Source organism: Primulina tabacum, chromosome 14 (genome assembly GCF_025594145.1).
Source record: "Primulina tabacum isolate GXHZ01 chromosome 14, ASM2559414v2, whole genome shotgun sequence".
NCBI lineage: Eukaryota > Viridiplantae > Streptophyta > Magnoliopsida > Lamiales > Gesneriaceae > Primulina > Primulina tabacum.
The window spans coordinates 14,679,079-14,694,119 of record NC_134563.1 but is presented as its reverse complement, the minus strand read 5'-3'; the positions used below and the strand labels follow the sequence as shown (position 1 = coordinate 14,694,119).

General features: G+C 40.1%; 1 non-coding gene across 1 annotated transcript; it reads left to right on the top strand.

Moving 5' to 3' along the window:
- Positions 1-9,331: 9,331 nt before the first annotated feature.
- LOC142525681 (small nucleolar RNA R71) lies at positions 9,332-9,437 on the top strand. Its single transcript, XR_012815132.1, has one exon. It is a non-coding gene; the product is annotated as a small nucleolar RNA R71 (small nucleolar RNA).
- The last annotated feature ends 5,604 nt before the right edge of the window (positions 9,438-15,041 follow it).

Genomic DNA, 15,041 nt, shown 5'->3' with positions numbered 1-15,041 from the left:
TCAAAATTTGTTTTTCAAGATGAAAATATTCGAACACCTCATACTAGATGTGAAGCAAATACAAAAATACCAAAATATGACATTCATAGTGTGTTTAGAAAATATACCTATCAATCACAAGGATTGATGATGGCTCCAACTAAGGTGTAAACACCTTAGCTCTTGAATGGATGAGTTGATCTACAAGCTTCCAAAGAGCACTCCTTGCTCTAAAATCAAGCCCACCACCAACTAGGTAGATCCCCTCATATTTTGCATTAGAAAAATATGAGGATTTTTCTTTGAGAAGTGTAGGAAATCTTCAACAATTGAAGAAGCAAAAATGGAGAGAATTCATGCCAAAAATTTCGGCCATCATGGTCCAAGGGAGAGAAGGGAGACTTTTCTTGGTTGTGGGAAAAGCTCGTGGAAGCATGTGCATGCCATGCCAATATTTTAATAAAAAATAATCACCAACTCTTCACCTCCCAAGCATACAAAACCTAGTGGGCTTGTAACATTTACAAAGGGCCCATGGACCTTTTAATTTAATTGTCTCAAACATATTTGAGCCCAATTAAACTTTACTTGGTTTTACTCAAGTCCACTAGTTAAATAATTATTTTCAATTGGGCTCTACAAGGCCCAATGTTATTTAATTAATTCAACATTTGAATTAATTTAATTATTTGAACTCTACTAGGCCCACTAGTATTTAATTAATTTAACACATAATTAATTTAATTTAGTCCATAATAATGTTTATGAAAATCACAATTTTCAAATATATTATTTACTTGGCCTACTTTTAATTTAAGAACACATTCATAAATTAAAAATTACATTTCCCTCATAGAAGTCAAACTTCCATTTTTCTTTACGCTTATAAACTCATTTATAAGCCGTTCAACACATTGAACTATTTTACTTCTCAACGGGATCTAGAAAGCTAGTACTTGTGTGGCCCTCAATGGTTCATTGATACAACTAGCCGTGGGTTCACATCTCCATGTGATTCGGACTAAACATGTCCTTATATGAGCATACCCCAATTACTTCATTCTTACTTATCAACTCCTTGATAACAAGAACGTCAGAATTCAAGTCTGATAGTACCCAACCAATCATGTTAAACGCATAGCAGCATCGCTTACATGATTCCCTAGGTATCAAATGATAGTGCCTGCAAAAACCATTCAATTATGGTTAACGTACAGTATGGTCCCTTCAACTCATATATCCCGACCGATTCAACAACCATTGGTTTATCGAGAGTTGTCAATGAATCGATACTATGTGTCATGTTGTAGTTGCATCGATGGTGTAATCTATGAAACCCCTTTCATAATTACCACCATACTCTGATCAAAGATTTCATACTACATACACATAGGATATCCATACCCGAAGGTAAGCGGTGAATCCCCGACTACAATGCATCGACTCCTATATGTTTCGACAAAACACCCAACCTTGCTACCTGATGACCCATAAAGATTCGGTAAACAAGTCAAAGTGTAATTCTAGAACATAGAGTCTCAATATTGTCCCGGGTCATAAGGACTAATATTGTACAACCATAAACTAGGACGTTTCCACTCGATAAGCGAGAACCACTTGGAAAGTCCTTTATGGAGGGTTGGTCAGTGCACTCTACCAGGAGCACCTATCTGCATGCTCGGACATCACAATGTCCTCTACCAATGAAAGATGGTACTCACATCGCAGATACTAGTCTCGAACTCGAGCGGCCTATATCCTTCTTAGTGGCGGCTGAATCGACTAGGAACTGTTTAGAATATACAGTATTCCAAATATGAGTTTCATGATACTCATCATATGAGCATCTCATATTCTTTCTACTATTTGTATATTCAAGGGCTTTATCTATGCAACTAGCATGGGTATTCAGATAAAGACGTGACAATAATAATTTCAAATATTATTAAAATAAAGATTGTTTATACATAGAGTTTCATTGTGAACACTCGGCCAACACTTGGCTCGACGGGCACCTACTCTAACAGGACAGGATCAGGGTCACGAAGAGGATGAGAGATTACAATTAGCGTGGAGATTCGGACCCAGAAGTAGAATAGGCTTCAGCACTTGACATATAGTAGTTGAACCCTAGTTTGATTTTAATGTAATTGTACAATATTTGTACTTTTATGTTAATGTTTATATTAGATTGATTTTATTATATTCCGCACTTGTATTTTAAAAAAAATTTAGACCCAGTTTAATTATATTGATCTAATTATTCCCAAGAACGATTAAGAAATGAATTAGCTTCCGGGTCCCCACAACTTCACTGAAGAAGTACGATCCAGATTGACCAGGGAATTCATGATACTGCGACAAGGAGACAGCCGTGTTGCAGAATTTGTTAGGAAGTTTGAGAGGGGGTGTCACTTTGTGCCTCTGATAGCTAATGGTGCCCATGGAAAGTTGAGGAACTTCATGGATGGGTTGCGGCCGATCTTGCGCCGTGATGTTCGAGTTGCTGGTCCTACGACTTATGCAATTGCCATGTCTAGAGATTTGGCGGCAGAGCAGGATCAAAGGGATATTGAGGCTGACAGGCAGGGCAAGAGGCCCTATCAGGCTCCACAGCAGCAGCAGCAGCGACCTCAGTTTAAGAGGCCGTTCCAGGGGCAGCCAGGAAAGAAGCCCTACCATGGACCGCCAAAAGGCAAGGGTCCTATGTCACAGGCAAAAGGCGCCACAGAGGCCGGGAGAGCACCCGGTGTGCCCTAAGTGCAACCGCCAGCACCCGAGACAGTGTTTGTATGGGTCGGGCAAATGTTTCAAATGCGGAGCAAGTGACCACATGCTAAAGGAGTGCCCTCAGTGGAGGAAGCTGACCCAGGGCAGAGTGTTCGCCATGCATGCTCAAGAGGCGAACCCAGACACGACATTACTGACAGATAAACTTATTTAATTAAGCACATTATTGCTTTGCCATGCATGTTTGAAATTTTATTTGGGAATTATTAGTGTGCTAGTGATATTTTTGAATGACTTGGGATATTAATTTCTACTATGCTTGAGGTTAATGTTAGAATTTTTGTGATATAAGTTTTGTGTTGTGCTAACATCTCTCATGAAATATTTTCATAAAGAGATTATGCACGAAAGCCCTGATAGACTCAGGAGCCACCCACTCTTTCATTTCAGAGACATTCGCTACTCACCTGGACGTCAAGTCTATTGCACTCGACGTGAGCTATTCAGTGACAGTCCCATCAGGGGAAGAATTATCATCTACTAGTGTGGTCAGAGACATCGATCTCGAGCTGCAGGGCCACCTAGTATATGCCGATCTGATAGTGTTGTCGATGCCAGAATTTGATATCATTTTGGGAATGGACTGTCTGACGAAGAAAAAAGTTCTGATTGATTTTCAGAAAAGGTTAGTATTGGTTAGGCCGTTGGGCATGGAACAGTTTCTCTTCGAGCCAGCTAGGTGGAGAAGTTCCCCGCGCATGATCTCTTGCATGCAAGCGCGGAGACTTATGCACAAGGGTTGTCAGGCCTTCTTGGCCAGCATTACTTCCGCACCTGACGTACCCACTCCGTCATTATCAGATGTGCCAGTAGTCAAAGACTTCCCAGACGTCTTTCCTGACGACGTCATGGGTCTTCCACCAGAGAGAGAGAGGTGGAGTTTGCAATCGATCTTATGCCAGGCACTGTGCCAATCTCTAAGGCACTGTACCGATTAGCTCCAGCTGAGATGTTAGAGCTCAAGCAGCAGATACAGGAGCTTCTGGACAAGGAATTCATTCGCCCTAGTTTCTCACCGTGGGGCGCACCAGTGCTCTTTGTGAAAAAGAAAGATGGGAGCATGAGACTGTGCATAGATTACCGAGAGTTGAACAAGGTAACGATCAAGATTACATACCGCTTCCAAGGATCGAGGACTTGTTTGATCAGTTGCAGGGAGCCACAGTGTTCTCTAAGATAGATCTTCGATCAGGGTATCACCAGCTGAAGGTGAAAGATGCAGATGTTCACAAGACAGCCTTTAGAACCAGGTATGGGCATAACAAGTTCTTGCTGATGCCGTTTGGACTGACAAATGCTCCAGGAATTTTCATGGTCCTCATGAACCGAGTATTTCAGCCTTACCTTGATTAGTTCGTCATAGTATTTATTGACGATATCCTTATTTACTCGAAGAGCCATGAGGAGCACAACCAGCATTTGAGGACAGTTTTACAGACCTTGCAGAGTCGCAAGTTATTTACGAAGTTCAGTAAGTGTGAATTTTGGTTGGAGAAAGTAGCGTTTTTGGGTCATATAATATCTAGCAGCGGAATCGAGGTGGATCCAGCTAAGGTAGCAGCAGTTAAGGAATGGATTGAGCCGAAGATGCATCAGAAATCCGTAATTTTCTGGGTTTAGCCGGTTACTACCGTAAGTTTATTCAGGGGTTTTCTTCGATAGCAGTGCCACTCACTTCACTTACCAAGAAGAATGCTAAGTTTGCGTGGAGTGATGAATGTCAGAATAGTTTCGATACTTTGAAGCAAGCTCTTATTTCAGCGCCAGTGTTAGCCATGCCATCAGGGCAAGGAGATTTTGTGCTATACACTGATGCATCTAAGCTCCGTTTAGGCGCAGTTTTGATGCAACATGGTCGGGTCATAGCTTATGATTCCAGGCAATTGAAGGTGCACGAGAAGAACTACCCGACTCACGATCTGGAATTAGCAGCTGTTGTCTTTGCGTTGAAGATTTGGAGACACTACTTGTACGGCGAGAAATGCCAGATTTTCACTGATCACAAGAGTCTCAAGTATTTCTTCACGCAGAAAGAACTAAATATGAGACAGAGACGGTGGTTGGAGTTAGTAAAAGACTACGATTGCGAAATTAGCTATCATCCGGGAAAAGCTAATGTTGTCGTAGACGCCTTGAGCAGAAAAGTGGCAGTTGTAGCTCAGTTGTCAGTACAGAGACCTCTTCAATCTGAGATTCAGAGATTTGGGTTAGAGGTTTATTCCAAGGGCAGAGCTCCAAGACTATCTAATCTGATAGTCAAGTCTGATTTGCTAGACCGAATCCGTAGAGGACAGCCTTCAGATGAGCAGTTGCAGAAATGGAGGCTGAAAGATGAAGCCAAGATCAGTGTACTCCACACAGTGTCTGATGGTATCGTGAGATACAGAGGTAGAATGTGGGTGCCTAGTGTTGATTCGATTAGAGAGGATATTCTGACGAAGGCACATGCATCACCGTATTCCATTCACTCAGGAGGCACCAAGATGTACAAAGACTTGCAGAGTTTGTATTGGTGGCCAGGTGTGAAGAGAGACATCCGTCGGTTTGTGTCTGAATGCCTCACTTGTCAGCAAATGAAGGCAGAGCATCAGAGGCCAGCAGGGATGCTTAAGCCACTCCCTATCCCCGAGTGGAAATGGGAGAATATCACCATGGACTTTGTTGTTGGCTTGCCGAGATCAGTTAGAGGATCCAATGCCATTTGGATCATAGTGGATCGACTCACTAAGTCAGCGCATTTTTTGCCAGTGAAGACGACTTTCTCGATGACGCAGTATGCGGAACTATATATCAGGGAGATAGTCCGATTGCACGGGATCCCAGTTTCTATTGTGTCCGACAGGGACCCGAGGTTTACATCGTCCTTTTGGAAGAGTTTGCATGCAGCCATGGGGACGTAGTTGCTATTTAGTACAGCTTTTCACCCGCAGACAGATGGCCAGTCTGAGCGAGTGATTCAAATTTTGGAGGATCTATTGCGAGCCTATATGATCGACTTCCAGGGGACTTGGGAATCTAAGCTACCTCTAGTGGAGTTTACCTACAACAACAGTTTTCAAGCATCTATAGGTATGGCGGAGCTACGAGGCATTGAATGGAAGAAAATGCAGATCACCAATTCATTAGGATGAAGTCGGTGAAAGAGCAGAACTTGGTCCAGATATTGTTCAGCAGACTGCAGATGTGGTGGTCAAGATTCGAGACAGGATGAAGACCGCCCAGAGTCGCCAAAAGAGTTATGCTAACAAGAGGAGAAAGGATCTAGTGTTTACCGTAGAGGATCACGTTTTTGTGAAGATAGCACCTATGAAGGGTGTTATGAGATTTGGGAAAAGAGGCAAGCTGACAGAGTTGGGACACTAGCTTATTGTGTTGCCCTTCCGCCGAATCTGGCCGGGATACACAATGTGTTCCACGTCTCAATGTTGAGGAAGTTTCTAGCTAATCCCTCACATGTTTTGAGCTACGAGCCATTGCAGTTGGCTCCAGACCTGTCATATGATAAAATACCCACTCGAATCCTAGACAGACAGGAGCGGAGACTTCGGAACAAAGTGACCAAGTTGGTCAAAGTCCGGTGGCTAAACCAATCGGTGGAAGAGGCCACTTGGTAGGCAGAAGCGGATATGAGAATCCGCTACCCAGAGTTATTTGGTAAGATTTATTTTCGAGGACGAAATTTATATAAGTGGGGGAGGAACTGTAGAGCCCAAAAATCAGTACACATAAAACCCATGCATTTATTTAATTGTTAAATCATTTATTTAAATTTAAAATGATTTTAGTAATGCGTGATTTATTAAATTGCATTATTTTAAATTATGTATGTTTATGTGATGCACGTTAAACTGTTTTCTCGAATTTTATGTTTCAGGCGATTACTCGATGCGGGATTGAGGAAAAGAGACCGGTGACGATTTTGGCAATTTTAAATGTGGTATTTTATTTTTTTATGTTGGGAATGGGGCATTTTAGATAATTTATTTAGTTTAGCATTTTAAAGCTAAATTTTTAATTGAGTGATTTTAGAATTTTAAAACTTTTAAAGTTTAGCAAGTGTGCACTTTATTTTAAATTTAGAGATTTTTATTATAATTAGGGGAGAGTTAATATTTTAAATTAGTTACTAATCCCCTAATTTAGCATAACACAAACACACACATCGAGTACACACACACACGCACACGCACACACTCTATTTTCATAATCTTAATATTTTGAGAGGAGAAAATATTAGGGTTCTTACCCTAAAGAGCAGCCGCCCATTCTCTCTATAATTTCCAGCGAGTTTTCGTCGTTTCTGTTGCAAGAAAAATCGAGCCACCATCATCCCGGATCAAGCCTCACTCCGTCTCCGCTTCGGTATCGCCGTATTGTGAGTTTTTCACATCAAAAGGCACGTATATTCTTTCGTTTCTGCATCCATCTTGTCATAGCATAATTTTTATGTTTATTGTATGAAAAACATGTGGATGTTATGAAGAAGTTTGAGCAAACATGGTTGGATCGGTTTTGAAAAAATTTTTAGATCTAAAACTCGAATTTGATGTCAAATTAAATACTGCGACTTTTCGGTCAACTTTTTTGAAAAACTTTCAACATGTAAAATGTAGAAATTTTTGATACCTTCGATTTGACAGTAAACTCGAAATATTTGGAGAAAAATTGAGTGAGATATGATCATTTTCATGGGACTGCTCAAACTGCGTTTTCTGAAAAATTATGTTATTGACGTGTTCTTGAGAATTCCTTGTTGCAGCCTTCGTTGGGAATCGTCGGAGGTTCCTTGCTGTGTTTAGGAGTGTCCATTGGGTTGATCATGTGAATTTTCAGGTGTTGTCTCGGGTTGGTTAAGTTGTGCATGCATTTGAAGTCATAGGGAACTCATGTGCAGAACTTTGGGGTGTGCTAACGTAGAACCAGCGCCGCACTGCGGGCACCGCAGCACTATAGGTACGTGCCAGCAAGCGCCTAGGCGCTGCAGAGCAGTGCCACAGCGCTGCTGGTACGCATCAGGCAGAGCCGCAGCGCTGCAGGGCAGCGCCTAGGCGCCAGTCTGGACACTCTTCTATGAACGGTCTCCCCAAAATCAACTTCCCTTCTTGCACATCAATTAGGGCCTTGCCAGTTGCAAGGAATGGTCTCCCCAAAATCAAAGGCATCTCCACATTCTCCTTCATTTCAAGTACCACAAAATCTGCAGGAAATATGAATTTGTCCACCTTTACCAAGACGTCGTCTATGACTCCTCGAGAATATTTGACAGATCTGTCTGCTAGTTGCAACGAAATCCTTGTTGGCTTAGGTTTTCCTAATCCGAGTTTCCTAAATACAGATAAAGGCATAAGATTAATACTTGCACCAAGATCACACAAAGCCTTGTGAAAAACAACATCACCAATCCTGCAAGGAATAGAAAAACTTTGTGGATCTTTTAGTTTCGGTGGGATCTTGTTTTGTACCAATGCAGAATAATTCTCAGTCAAGTTTATCATCATGTGATCCTCCAACTTCCTCTTATTAGCTAATATGTCTTTCAATAATTTAGCATAACTAGGCATTTGCATCAAAGCATCGGCAAAAGGAATATTGATATGCAATTTTTTGAATACCTCAAGAAACTTACCGAATTGTGCATCAAGTTTTGCTTTTTTCAATACTGCAGGAAAATGAGGAGGTATAACAATTTTAGATTGTGCAATGGGTGCTGGTGTAGAGTGAGAAGACTTACCTTTGGATGTCTCAGTCTGTTCATCCTGTACTGGACTATTTTCTTTTGCTCTAGACTCTAAAATTTTCCCACTCTTCAACTTGATGGCCTTCACTTGCTCCTTTGGATTGGTCTCTGTGTTACTTGGCAAGGTGCCCGGCTCTCTACTTGCTATCATCTTCGCTAACTGCCCAATCTGATTCTCTAGCCCCCTTTATTGATGCATCTTGGTTTTGGAGTCTGGTTTCGATAGATGAGATGAACTTAGACATCATCTGCTCCAAATTGGACTTCTCTTCCTTAGGAGGATCAAATATGTACATCGGTTGTTTCCCGTATGGTTGTCCTCCTTTTGGTCGATTCTGACTGCTTTGACCACCCCATGAGAAGTTGGGATGTTGCCTCCATCCAGGATTATATGTGTTTGAGTACGGATCATTCCTTGGACGGTTTTGGACTCCCACTTGATTCACAGGTGCCCCTTCTGGCACATAAAATGGACCACTGTCTTGAAAGTCCTTAACTTAGTGTTCTCCTCCGCATTTTTCGCAAAATATCTCTTGCAGACGCATAGCCGTGCCACCCATATTCAACCCGTCCAACTTCCTGGTCAAAAAATCAAGCTGTGCAGTGATAGCAGAAAGGTCAGTTACCTTGTGGACTCCTGCACTTCTCCGCTGGTTATTCCTTTCAGATTAAGGATGATAGCTGCTAGCAGCCATCTCCTCCAACAACTCATATCCTTCCTCAGCAGTTTTTCGCAAGAGGTTTCCACAAGCAGCAGCATCTATCATAGTACGATTAAGAGTAAGCAAGCCATAGTAAAAGATTTGAACAACTAACCCAAGTGGCAATTCGTGATGAGGGCATCTTCGTAATAGATCCTTGAAACGCTCCCATGCCTCATATAAAGATTCTTATTCGAAGTGAGCAAATGTGGTGATGTCTGCCCGCAGATTCATGGTCTTAGATGGAGGAAAGCATTTAATGAGAAACGCTTTCGCCATGTCCTCCCATGTGGTGATCGAACCTACATGCAAACAATTCAACCATGCTTTAGCTTTATCACGTAAGGAGAAAAGAAATAAATGCAACCTAACAGCATCATCAGAAAATCCAATAAATTTAAAAGTATCGCAAATTTCAAGAAAATCTACGATATACGTGTTATGATCATCTACTGCAGATCCTCCAAACTGGACTGTATTCTGAATCATCTGGATTATGGCTGGTTTGATTTCGAAGTGGTTTGCCCTCACAATGCTGGGGCGTGCACCATCCAAAGAAGGCTGGGCATACTCCAGCATTGGTATGCGGTGTGGCATCTCAACATGTCTATCTTCATGATGTTCCTCCTCATGCTCGTGCTCATGTCTCTCCATCAGTTCCTTCAGTCTCTGCTGCTGTCTTCTCATGTGGAAAGTTCTTTCAATTTCAGGGTCGAACCACTCAAGCTCCACGTCAAGTGACTTTGGCATGCACTGGACGAGATATTTGTAATAGAATATGGATTGTTTATTTAATAAAAATGAAACAATGCTAAAGAAAATAACTAAAAATAAAATTGTGAATTAACAGTCCCCGGCAACGGCGCCAAAAACTTGATCGAGCAAAACTTGCACTGTAGAATCCTTAATAAAAATATGGTTTTGTATGCTCAAAATTCATCGCAAGTGCACGATCTCAAGTAGTAGTATAATGTACGTGAGTACGAGTATCGTTCCACTGAAGACTGTATTTGACAATTATTATTTCTAGTTATCAAATCTTTAGCAACGAAAATTTGATTGATTGATTATTACTACTATGCTCAAATAAACATGCAAATAAAATAGAATCAAGACTTGAATAATGAAATATAAAATCTAAAATGGTTGGTTAAAATTCAATGAGAAATGAATTTGTTGGGAATTCCAGTTCATCTACCCCTCGTTAATTAACTAATTCGTTCGACAGTGATTGTATGCTTCCGACAGGATTTCCTATTCGTTTGAACACACTCTCTCGAGCTATGCCAAACTAATTCTACTCAGTGAAGTAATTAAATGTCTTTAATTATTTATCAAGAGTGAATCGCATGTCGATCTCTGAAATCCCCTAGTTTTCGCCCTACCGAACTATGACTATCGGCGCGTATCCAATTTCATATATCTATGTAAATTGTAGATCCACGGACTACACTACTCGTTCCTATCACAAGCTATTCTCTCAAACTCACTCGCAATATAAAAACGTTGTTAAAGTTAGCTACGCTCTAACAACACAATGAAAAACAGTAGCACGTTCAAGAACAAAGCGACAATCGAAATATAAATTAATTAAATCAAAGTTTGAGGTAGGATCCCCTTAAATCCCAACAAATATTTTGGTTTAGCTACTAGAATTCATAATAAAAATAAACACAACAATGTTTCAAACACAAAAACTAAGTTAGATATACTAGATTTGATGAAAAACGCAAAGACGATGCCCGGAAATCTTCGAATCTTCAATCCAAGTGCGAATTCCTCTCCAAGGCTTATGGTGGCTGCTGAATAATGATGAATGGTCTCAAAAACGTCCAATATCCCCTCCATATCATGCACATTCAGAATTAAGGGAAGAAATCGTCCAAAAAAATCTTCCCAAAATTACAAACGCGCCCGAGCGGACATAAGTTTCCACCCGGGCGGATGACCTTCGCAAATCTTGTATTTTTATTTTTCTTTGACGCGCCAGGGCGGACATAAGTTTCTGCCTGGGCGGATGACCTTCGCAAAAAATCCTTTTCTCACGCCTTGGAGGCGCCCAGGCGGATGTGAATGTGCTCCCGGGCGGATGGCTTTCTACTCTTTTTCTTTAATTTTCAGTTTATGAACGACTCACCTGCATTTTCACCAACTAAACGCATGAGCAACAATAAAACATAAATTATGCTAAAATAATACAAAATGCATGTAATCTAAATGATAAATGCAACACAACGGGACATAATACGATATGAAAAACAAGTAAAATCCACCGATATCAGGAACGGGCCATGAACCAGGTCCACTTTAATAATATCAAATATTAACAAAATGAATTCAAACAGTAAAATATCCTAACATGCAACTAACACATTGGTCAAGGCTCTCGATCCTCCTTCATGCATTTAATATCAAATATTAACATCAATTTAATTAAACAAATTTAATTAATTGATTAAATCATGTATCTAATAATATTATCAATAACCACTACAATTATTGAAGAATTAATAAATTAAATAAACACACACATTTAGTTTAATTTCCAATTGATTAAACAATAAAAGATTTCTTGTAAAACATATTTTTACCATAAATAATTAAAATCATATTCAAATTATTTACCTTGCAAGAAAATTTTAAATTTAGCAAAATTTTATTTTAAGGAAAAATTTAACAATTTTCATAAAATATCAATTTTATCCAAAATTTTGTAAAATAAGAAAATCGCACCATAGGCCCGAACAATTCAAGCTCACGACCTGGCACGGTGCCCGAGACGTGCCCGGGCACCTGCCTGGCCGCTCCCCAATCGTATCAGGCAGTGGCGGACACGTTGTGCGCCCGCGGCGCGCAGGCCACGCACAGGCCGCGCCCTCGATGCGCGCAGACCGCGCACACGCTCCGTGCAGCTCCTGCGCGCGCGACCCTGCGCGTAAGGTCTGCCCGAAACAGTTCCATGCAGATTCGAAAATAAATTTTTTTTTTCGAAAATTTGATAAAAATAAAAAATTTTATGGTGCATAAAATTTCTGAAAAAAATTTTTGTGTTGTTATAAATATTATTCAACATGATTTAAACCATACGATAAAGAGAACCTGACTTTGAATTGTTGGGACATCGGTTTTCTCGTGTCCAAATCGCAGCGGAAGTTTAAATAAAATTTTATTTTGACGTTTAAAATATTCTTTAGACACTCGTATAGTTTAAATAAAATAAACACACAAATGATGTTTAATAATATACCTTTAGTGAATTAATTCACTCAGCTCCAACTATTCCGGTATTGGCAGATATAGCTCTTGTTAAATTTGTTAGAGTAGGTGCTCGTCGAGCCAAGTGTTGGTCGAGTGTTCACAATGAAACTTTATGTATAAACAATCTTTATTTTAATAATATTTGAAATTATTATTTTGGCACATCTTTATCTGTATACCCATGCTAGTTGCATAGGTAAAGTCCTTTAATATATAAATAGTAGAAAGAATATGAGATGCTCATATGATGAGTATCATGAAACTCATACTTGGAATACTGTATATTCTAAACAGTTCCTAGTCGATTCATCCGCCGCTAAGAAGGATATAGGCCGCTCGAGTTTGAGACTAGTATCTGCAATGTGAGTACCATGTTTCATTGTTAGGGGACATTGTCATGTCCGAGCATGCAGATAGGTGCTCCTGGTAGAGTGCACGGAACAACCCTCTATATAGGACTTTCCAAGTGGTTCTCACTTATCGAGTGGAAACGTCCTAGTTTATGGTTGTACACCCTTAGTCCTTATGACCCGGGACAAGATTGAGACTCTATGTGCTAGCATTACACTTTGACTTGTTTATCTACTCTCATGGGGTCATCACGTGGCAAGATTGGGTGTTTTGTCGAAACATATAGGAGTCGATGCATTGTAGTCGGGGATTCACAGCTTACCTTCGGGTATGGATATCCTATGTGATCTCCTGTATATGTAGTATGAAATCTCTGATCAGAGTATGGTGGTAATTATGAAAAGGGTTTCATAGATTACACCATCGATGCAACTACGACATGACACATAGTATCGATTCATTGACAACTCTCGATATACCAGTGATTGTCGAATCGGTCGGGATATATGAGATGAATGGACCGTACTCTACGCTAACCATAATTGAATGGTTCTTGCAGGCACTATCATTTGATACCTAGGGAATCATGTAAGCAATGCTGCTAGGCGTTTAACATGATTGGTTGGGTACTATTAGACTTGAGTTCTGACGTTCTTATTATCAAGGAGTTGATAATTAAGAATGGAACAATTGGGGTATGCTCGTATAAGGACATGTTTAGTCCGAATCACATGGAGATGTGAACCCACGGCTAGTTGTATCAATGAACCATTGAGAGCCACACAAGTGCTAGCTTTCTAGATCCCGTTGAGAAGTAAAATAGTTCAATGTGTTGAACGGCTTATAAAGGAGTTTATAAGCGTAAATAAAATAGAAGTATGAATTCTATAAGGAGAATGTAACTTTTAATTTTGAGGAAGTGTTCCTAAATTAAAAGTTGGCCAAACAAATAATGTATTTGAAAATTATGATTTTCATAAACATTATTTTGGACTAAATTAAATTAATTCAAGTGTTGAATTAATTAAACACTAGTGCGCCTAGTAGAGTCCAAATAATTAAATTAATTCAAGTGTTGAATTAATTAAATAATACTGGGCCTTGTTGAGCCCAATTAGAAATGATTATTAAACTAGTGGGCTTGAGTAAAATCAAGTAAAGTTTTAAATGGACTCAAATGTGTTTGAGACATTTAAAACTGAAGTCCATGGGCTTTGTAAATGTTACAAGCCCACTTATATTGCATGCTTGGGAGGTGAAGAGTTGGGGAATACTTTTTCATTTAAAATTGCATGGCATGCTAATGCACTTTTACTACTTTTTTCACTCACCAAGAAAACAATCTTCTCTCCTCCCACAAACCTCTTGGCCGAAACTTTGTGTGCCATTTTCCCTTCATTTTTGCTTCTTCAATTGTTGAGGATAGCACACACTTCTCTTTGAAAAATCCTCTTATTTTTCTAGTGCAAAATAAGAAGGGATCTAGCTAGTTGGTGCTGGGCCTAATTTTGGAGCAAGGAGAGCTTGAAGATTGTCTTGCCATCAAGAGCTTAGTTGTATATCAACTAAGTTGGAGCCAACATCAATCTTTTAAGATTGATAGGTATATTTTCTTAAAACACCCTATGTATGACATATTTCGTGTTTTTCGTATTTGCTACACACTATAGTGGTTGAGGTGCTCGGTTTTCTTGTTGAAAAACAAATTTTTACAAAACTTCCGTTGCGCAACCGGGCACCTTAACCGATTCCCTTTCAAGTGGTATCAGAGCTAAGGTTACAATTTTGGTGTAGCAAATACATGATATTATATTGAGGTCGATTTCTAACCGCATGAGACAATCAAAACAACAAATCGAAGGCTGGTTTTTGGGCATTTTTGGGAAGCAAATTGCCTGCCCATTTCGGGTAGCTCGGGCTGCCCGAGGGGCTGCCCATTTCGGGCAGCAAGGACAGCCCGAGGGGCCGCCCGAACGACCCTCATTTAAAAAAAATTTGTGTGCAAGTTGGCCGGAATCCGGCGACGGAGCTCTGGCGACGGCGATGACGACTAGGGTTTCCAAAAGTGTTTTGGAATATCAAAGTGTCATGGGCCTTGAAGTTGTTGGGCCATTATATAGCTAATACAATTTGTGAATTTAAATGGGCTAAAATGTTTTTGGTGAAAAAAATGATTTTTTGGGCCCTTAAGTTTAAATCCACAAAAGTTGTACATATTATCTCAT